The sequence below is a fragment of the Pinus tabuliformis genome, chromosome Q, assembly GCF_031772625.1.
Source record: "Pinus tabuliformis cultivar Carrire ecotype Pingquan chromosome Q, CPIR1, whole genome shotgun sequence".
Classification (NCBI taxonomy): domain Eukaryota; kingdom Viridiplantae; phylum Streptophyta; class Pinopsida; order Pinales; family Pinaceae; genus Pinus; species Pinus tabuliformis.
In genome coordinates this window covers 543,958,881-543,967,678 of record NC_142296.1, presented here as the reverse complement: position 1 = coordinate 543,967,678, position 8,798 = coordinate 543,958,881, and positions in this window count along the sequence as shown.

The following is an 8,798-nucleotide window of genomic DNA, read 5'->3' as shown; positions in this document are numbered from 1 at the left end:
TCAGCTTATTCTTGAATATCCATTTTGTTCCTATAACATTTTTATCATGAGGTCTAGGAACTAACTCCCAAGTATCATTCTTTTCAATTTGGTCAAGTTCTTCATCCATGGCCTTGACCCAACATTCATCTTTGCAGGCTTCATTTACATTCTGAGGTTCTGTGGAGGATAGTAATGCTAGATAACTTGAGGTCCCTATAAGAGTTCTTCTTGTCTGTACTCTAGACCATTTTTCTCCTAGAATTTGAGATTCTGGATGATTCTTTTGAACATACCTGGATGGAGTCTTTTCCCTGTCTTTTGTATCTTCTTCTGGTGCTTCATTGGTTTCTTCTTCTATATAATTTTAATTTGATGCGGGAAAGCATTCCCCATCTTCCTCATTGTCATGTTCCTTTGTTGATTTCATTTGTTCCGGATTTTGGAATGCTTCATCAATTACAACATCAATGCTTTCAACAATTTTCTGAAGCCTTTTATTATAACATTTGTATCCTTTACTTCTAGATTAATAACTAAGAAGAATTCCTTCGTCTACTCTGGGTTCAAACTTACTAAGATTTTCATCAATCCTTTTGATGAAACATTTGCTTCCAAAGAATCTAAAGTTCTTTACAGTAGGAGACTTACCATACAAAAGTTCATATGGAGTTTGATTTCTATTTACTCGAACAATTACTTTGTTAAGAATAGTCACAACATCAAATGCAGCTTCACCATAGAAGGTCGCAGGAGTTCCAGATTCATCAAGCATAGCTCGAGCCATTTGTTGAACTGTTCTGTTCATTCTTTCCACCATGCCATTTTGTTGAGGAGTTCTTGCGACAAAGAATTGCCTTTTTATTCCATGTTGTTCACAAAAGTCAAAGAATTCATCTGATATGAATTCTCCCCCTTAATTAGATCTGAGACATTTGATTTTTTGATCTGATTCATTTTTAGCTAAATCTTTGAAGGCTTTAAACTTTTCAAATGCTTCATCTTTATGGTTTAGTAGACCTATCCAACACATCTCGGTAAAATCATCAATAAATAAAATAAAGTATTCTTCTCCACGAGGTGAATTTTTCCTTGTTGGTCCACATAAATCAGTATGGATGAGTTCAAGAGGCTTACTTGCTGATCCTTCTTTTTCATTGAAGTGAACTCTGGTTTTCTTACTGACTTGACATGGTTTGCATATGGTATTTTCTGGGATGCTGATATCTGGAAGATCATGAAATACCTTGAGCTTGCATGCTTTTATTATTTGAGAAAAGCTTAGATGTGCCAATCTTCTACGCCATAGCTAGTTTTCATATGTTTTTCTTAGATAGCATTGTTGTTGTCCTCCTTTGAGTATGTATAAGTTGTTTGGATTTCTTGTTCCTTTGATCATGGTCTTTCCTATATCAAGCTCATGAACCACACATCTGTTTGATCGAAACACAACTTCATTTCCTTGATCACAAATTTGACTGAAACTCAATAGGTTATGCTTTAAACCATCTACATACATGACATTTCCAGCTTTAACCTTTTCTTTCAAGAAGATAGAACCTTTACCTTTAATTACAGCTGGAGTGTCATTTCCAAATGAGACATTATTTTCATTTTCTAAAGCATTATATGAATAAAGTTTCTCTTTATCACCTGTCATGTGTTTGGAGCACCCGTTGTCGATGTACCACTGATTTTCTTGTCCTTTTGCATACAGAGCTATGCCACATCTTTCTGATTGAGATTCCTTCTTTCTCCATATCTTAGGATTTAATGATGTTTTCTCCTTTTGAAGTGATGGCTGAAATTTTCTCTTGCATTCTGATTCTTCATGACCAAAGTTGTTACAAATCGAACATTCTACTTCATTTTCAAGTGGAGAAAAGTTATTATAGGAACTTTTCTTGATTCCTATTACACTCCTTTGATTTCGTGCTTCTCTAGTCATGATGGTTTTGTAAGCAACACATTGAGCAACCTTATGCCTAAAGTTATGACATGAAAAACATTGCCCATTAAAGAAGTTTTTGTGATCATAGAATCTCTTGCAATTGTTTACCCATTGGTTGAAGCTTCTACTGACATTCATCCTTGGAGTAAATTCAATATGATTTACCTGATGAATAATTTTAGGCCTTTGCTGACGATTGAAATATTGTTCAATGGTCTTTGCTGCATCAGGATAGCTTCTGGTGGAGCCTGAAGGCTTTTGTGATTTAGATGATTCTTTAGTATATCTAAGACCTATCTTTATCAAAGGAGAACATTGAACTTTTATGATTTCATTTAAAGTTTCAGATCCTTTAGCAAATCTAAGATTAAGAGATTTTGTCTGCTCATGTTCTTTTCTTAGGCCCACAATTTCACATTCTAGATTTTCATTGTGTTTTTCTCTTTTAGTGAGTTGGTCTGTCAATGTATCTATGATCATATTCTTTTCTTCTAAACAGATTTTGAGATTAGTGATTTCTTCAAGAAAGTTTTCCTCTTCTAAGGAATCCAAAAAATCATCATTGTCATAAGCCATGAGTAGTCTATAGTCTTGTTCAGTTTCATCTTCATCACTATTGGATAAGCCATCACTATCTTCATGCGTGTAGTAACTCCTTCTATTCACAACCTATTTTCTGTTTCATTTTTCATATTCCTTTCCTTTTTCATATTTATCTTTATGAGGACATTTGGTAGCATAATGATCGACTCTACCACAAGCAAAGCATTTGAAAGGTAGCTTACCTCTGAATCTTCTGGAACCTTGTTGAAGCTTCTTGAAAAAATTTACCTCATCTTCTTCTTCTAAAATGTGTTTTGATTCATTGTGCTCTTCCTTTTCTTTTCCCTTTGCTGATGCTTTAAAAATGACTTCTCTCATATCTGATGGACCTCATTTTATCATTTCAAAGGAAGTTAGGATTCCATGGAGTTGAATCACAATAATAGTTTGAAGACCCTATTTTTCTTCTATGGCAGACACTTTTGACTCAAATTTAGAAGAGAAAGATCTCAAAATTTTCTCAACTAAAGTAGCTTCCTTTATCTCTTCACTCAGATTCTTCATAAAATTAACAATCTCATCTATACATAAAAAGCAATTAGCAACACTCTCATCACTATGCATCTTAAGAGTTTCATACTGAATTCTGAGAGTTTGAATCTTAGCACGTTTTACTTGAGAGTCTCCTTCATAGCTCTGAATGATTTTGTCCCATATCTCTTTGGCTGTCTTGAGTTGCACAACTTTGACAAATTTTGATTCTAACAGACTTCCCAATAACGTATTGATAGCTTTGGCATTGGTTTCATATAACTTCTTACCTGTAGAGTCTCTAGGAATCGCTGCTAGAAATTGATATCCTCCTTCCACAATTTCCCAAACATCGACTCCAAGCGATTGTAGATTGGCTCTGGTTCTTATTTTCCAATATGCTAAGTTGTTCCCATTGAAGATTGGTGGTCTGATGGATCCCGTGCCTTCGTGATTATTCATCTTGAAAGACCTTCCTCCAAGCGATCAAGCTTCTTCTGAAGGACCTGCTCTGATACCAATTGTTGGAAATAATACTGAGAGGGAGTTGAATTAATATTATTTCCAACAATAATTTCTCATTTCTCAAATAGTTTTATATATGCTGCTTCTGTGAAGTGAACTAGCGTGTACACGCTACTATGCTTAGAGAAACCAGCGTATACCCAGAGAACTTATGATTTAGTCAATTTATCATGTGTTGATCTTTAACTAGTGCATCAATAACTTATTAAACAGTGCAGTAAAAACAGAATAAACCATCACATATAAGCAACACACATGAACACCAAGATTTAAGGTGGAAACCCAATGCAGGAGAAAAACCACCTGTTGTTGTCATCTTTGTCTTTTTTTAATATTAAGAAAATCTGTTTACAATCTTGTACTGGTGTAGACTCATACTAGTACAAAGGCACCCACCTACAGAAGGCTACAACCTTCTGTCGTTTTCCAGCTTCTACTGGAAGGGAGCTACAACCCCTTAGCTCTTGTACAAGACAATGTGTTAACTAGTACGTAGGCGCTAGCCTACAGAAGGCTATGACCTTCTCTCTTGTTCCAGGGACCATGTTTCATAAATTTTTAGACTAAATGATCCTAGTACACAACAATACAAATGAAGGCCTTGTTTCATCAAATTTTCATACTTGACCCATCAGAAACTTTGAAACTCAAACTGCACCAACCAACAATCAGTTAATCTGAACAATCAGATCACTATCACCAGAACATTGTGTTGAACCCAGAAACCTGCATCATCATTCAAAACCAGTTGTAACCTCAAAAATCATGCATCAAAATGTATACGCTACTTTACTGAAACCAACCTGCATGTATACGCTACTTACTTTAACAAAACCTGCGTATACCCTCAAAAACTACTGAAACATAAAACTTCTGAATCAAGTCTGTACCAACTAGCAATATACTGAACATCTACTATCAAATTTTAGACCTTTACACAGGCAGTAGCAGAGATAACCCTTCTTACTTAGGCAATCAATCAGTCAGACACCAAACTCCTTATGCATTCAGTTTTACATCCAGATCTAAGAAGAATTCATTGACAGACAATAGTAAAACAATAGAACTGATAAAATAGATGAGTCAGATCTAAAGAATAGGCTTTTCCTTTGTATACGGTACTTGGAAGAGTAGAACCTATGTGTACACACACTTTTACCGAGACGAACTAGCAGATAGATATGCAAATATTAACTCATAACTTCGCTACTATTCCAGACTTCAGACAAACCCAAATCATGACATTTAAAGAATAAAACATGTGTACATAATCAGATCTAGCCCAACCAATATCAGATCATTTAATGATAAGTCATTTCAGGTCTCATGATCCTGATTCGACATTGAATTCAAGGTGCGCAAAATATTTCAGATCAAATCACAAACATAGGCCCTACAACATAAAATATACTTCAGATAGAAGTATTCCTTAGAATCTCTTTCACTTGCACACCTAGCCTTATGATCTTCTCCTCCTAATATAGTTTTAGGCCTTTCTTAATACCTCAGGCCAAAACCACTTAGGACCCATGGTATTCTTGGACAGGATCAAATAGTCATTACTCCACTCAATATTGTGGGCTAACACCATGGTATTTACCCCTGGTATTGTCTCCTCTTGAACTTCCTTGATTTTCCAACATATACGTGCTTTTCTTCTTGTGAAAGTGCGTGTATACATATACGCTCTTTTTGTTCTATGAACCACCGTGTATACACTGTTTTGACTAAGTGGACCTGCATATACATCTTAAACTGCTTTTCACCATCTTTTACCTTCAACTTCTTCATTCTGATTAGTAGAATTTAGTTCCATCTTCCTGTTCTTCTGTACCAATGCCCTGTTATATCTGAATGGACCTGTTACACTGTAGGTTGCCTTTCATCAAAATTGAACTGACCTATGAGTGAGTTGCCATCAAGGACAACACTTGTATCATAATGCCAACAATCATGATTCAGTTAGTTGTAGAGGTGGACCAGTCGGAAGTGCTAAAAGATCCCCATTTTCACTTTGAACTTGCAATGTGTTCTGCAAACCATTTCAAAATAGGGGCCCCATTGTATGACATATTAGCGCTCGGTGTGGTCCTAGTGGGCCACCAAACAATATGCAAGGACCACAAACCAACCCCGCTATGTGATAGATTAGGTCCAAGTGTGATCTAATCTGTGATAACATTAGGAATTTGGTCAAGATCTTTACAACAACCACCCCCCCATTGATTCAGCTAACAATAGAAACAATTTTCATATCTTAATGATAGTATCTAAGAAGGATCCAGTTGGGGAAGGAAAAGCCAACGAAATGTGATAAGGGGGATTTTCCTTACTCAATTTTCCTGATTGATAGACCCAATTATTTATGATATCCCCCATTCCTTCATAGCCAAATAACTTGCATCTAGTAAGTCACAGGAAGAATATGTCAAAATGAATCTGCAGGAACCAATCCCTAGGAGTTTTTCTGTCAGCGAAGCCAATTTGATTTTAATTCCAATTGATTATTGGAGACACAAGATCTCGTTGCTTGTAGATGCTACATGAATATGTCCCACCATTGTGGTAGTGAATAAGGAAAGAGATTAGTTTGACATAACAGTCAAATCCCGAAGATAATTTGTTGTTTACTTTACAGTCATACTAAGTCTGGCTTCCTTAAAAGTCAAGGAATCTCTACTCTATTATTATCCAGCTGACCACAACAAACGGTTTGGGGATGATTCTATGCCCAACGGTAGGCTCAAATACACTGTCTTTCTACAGCTGGCCACCCCAGAGCCCTGCTACTAGTGAACCCTCCTATACTAGAATTCTCTTAAGAAAAATAATGTCTCATATCATCCTTCTCATCCATTAAAAAAACAATTTGTTGAAAAATGGGAAAATGTGTCATTATGCAAATTTCTACTTTTTGTTTTAGGTTTTTCTTAACTCAACTTTATTTTTACTCTTTTTTTTTTTTAAACTTATTATTTTTAGAGTTTATTTATTTTTAACTTCTCTTCCTCACTTATTATTTTATTTATTTATTAATTATATTCTCACTTTATTATTTAGTATTTTATTTATTTTGTTGTTGTTGATATTATTATTTTTTAAGTTGATAATATGGGTAATTACATTATAGTAGCAAGCTTTTGACAGCCTTGTGAATTCAAAAAGATTGATGTTGGAGAAATAAACTACTATATTAGAAGCATAGCGCTGTAGGGTATGACCTCTATTCTAATATCTTAAGTTAAAGATCTGAATGCTATTTTATTTCAACTTCCTTTCTCATATGATTGATATAGGAAAGCTAGAAAGTGTGATTATAGAAAAAGTTATAGACGATAGATTGAAAAGATCACTCTATAACCTATCTATGATGTATTATATGTATCCTATTACTTTCTTACTATTCACTTTCTTCATCTTTCAACATTGTTACTTCATTATTATTCACCTTATTGATCATGTAACTCTTAAAGTGACCTTCTTGATAGTACCATGAAAATTAGTAAATTTAAAATGACCAAATTCATCAAAAACATATACAAATGGATAATGATGATCATTTAAAATTTTGAAGTGGCAAGGTACAATTGGAACTGATCTAGATCCATCTAGAGTGTCAACTTATCTAACATTGAGAGCAATGAAAATCTATTGAAATACAAACTTTCTTCAAACTGTACACTTTAACGACGCTTTCTAGGCCAAAAGATTTAATCATTCTTAATACCTAATAAATAAAAAAAATTACAAAAATCTAAAATAATTTATCAACCAACCATACATTCTCATTATTATATTTCACTCTGTAAAATTTTCCCCATTTTTTGCATCAAGCATTCCTCCCTATTCAATTGGATTCTATTCTCTAAGCCTTTCTCATTCTTTCCCAATTTATGCCATCATATATTATTACCATCCAAATTACTTGCCATCACAAGTCATTGAGGCTCATTTTACAGCGCAATATGATATGTAACCATGTCCGTCGGTCATCAAAGTTGAAATTTTATTCATATCCGCAAAAAAAATAAAAATAAAATTAATAAACTATACAAATAATGTCGATTCATAAAAAAATTTACATATGAAAAAATTGGATCCCTCTCAGCTCATGTTAGATCCGTATTTAAAATGGATCTATACTGATAACAAACAATTTCCAATAATACGACTCAACTTAAACTTTATTTCTCAACTTTGACGAAGTGCAGAGTCCACAATTTTCTATTCAATATCCCGTTTCGAATTTGTAGGTGGGCACAAATCTGAAAACACTTTCAAAATCCCGTTTTGAATTTGTAGGTGGACAGAAATCTGAAAACACTTGCTTATTGAAACCCATGAAGCGTAAGTACATGGAGAATGCCACTCATGTAACTCCAAATGAACTTATCTAGAAAATATTGGTATTATGGAATCCAGCGACATGAAAGAGATTAGTATCCAAAAACATTTTCTTCGTGGAATTGCTCATCTTCTAGAAACAACTTTTAAATTCATATCTCCTGTCAATGCCACCCACTGTTCCACGCGTCTTACATGCATGAAGATTTTATTTACACATGGATGGTAACTTGCCACGGAAGGTTACAAATATCTGTACCATCATCATGAATGAGACTCAGTGCACTCCATTATGCACACGTCATAATCATGTGCATGCACTGATATGGATGGTTGAATGTTGATAAAGCATTTTGTCCACTGCTTAACCTATTCGAGTTTCGATATTTATATAAATAGTTAAAATCTCGGGTGGCCAAAGAAGGTACTTTTCTTCACCATATTATAGGTATATCATGGGTTAATTTTATATGTAAATGAAAATGATATGTGATTTTTTTTAATGGAAAGAGATCTTAATTTTATAACTAATTAGATTTATTTTAATTTTAGATTTATTAGTTTTATTAATCTAATTTTTGAACTATCATGTGTAGAGAAAGATCAAATTTTATAAGGAGTAAATTTTATGTTTGGAGTGTAGAATTTGAGGAAAAGTTTGCACCTCAAGGGATTTGATCTCTCTCCACGCATGATAGATCTGGAGTTAGATGAACCTACATTGATTCTAGTTAAATACAACAACGTCACATTTTTAGATTATCATTATTATATATATGTTGAGATAAACTTCATACTTCAAAATAATACATTATGTTTTCTTTGCTTGACATGACCATACCATTCTTTTCTTTAATTTAGTCTATGTTGCTTGCCTTGAATGGTTTGTACCTCATGTTTAGATGCTTTGAGTGGTTTGCGTGTT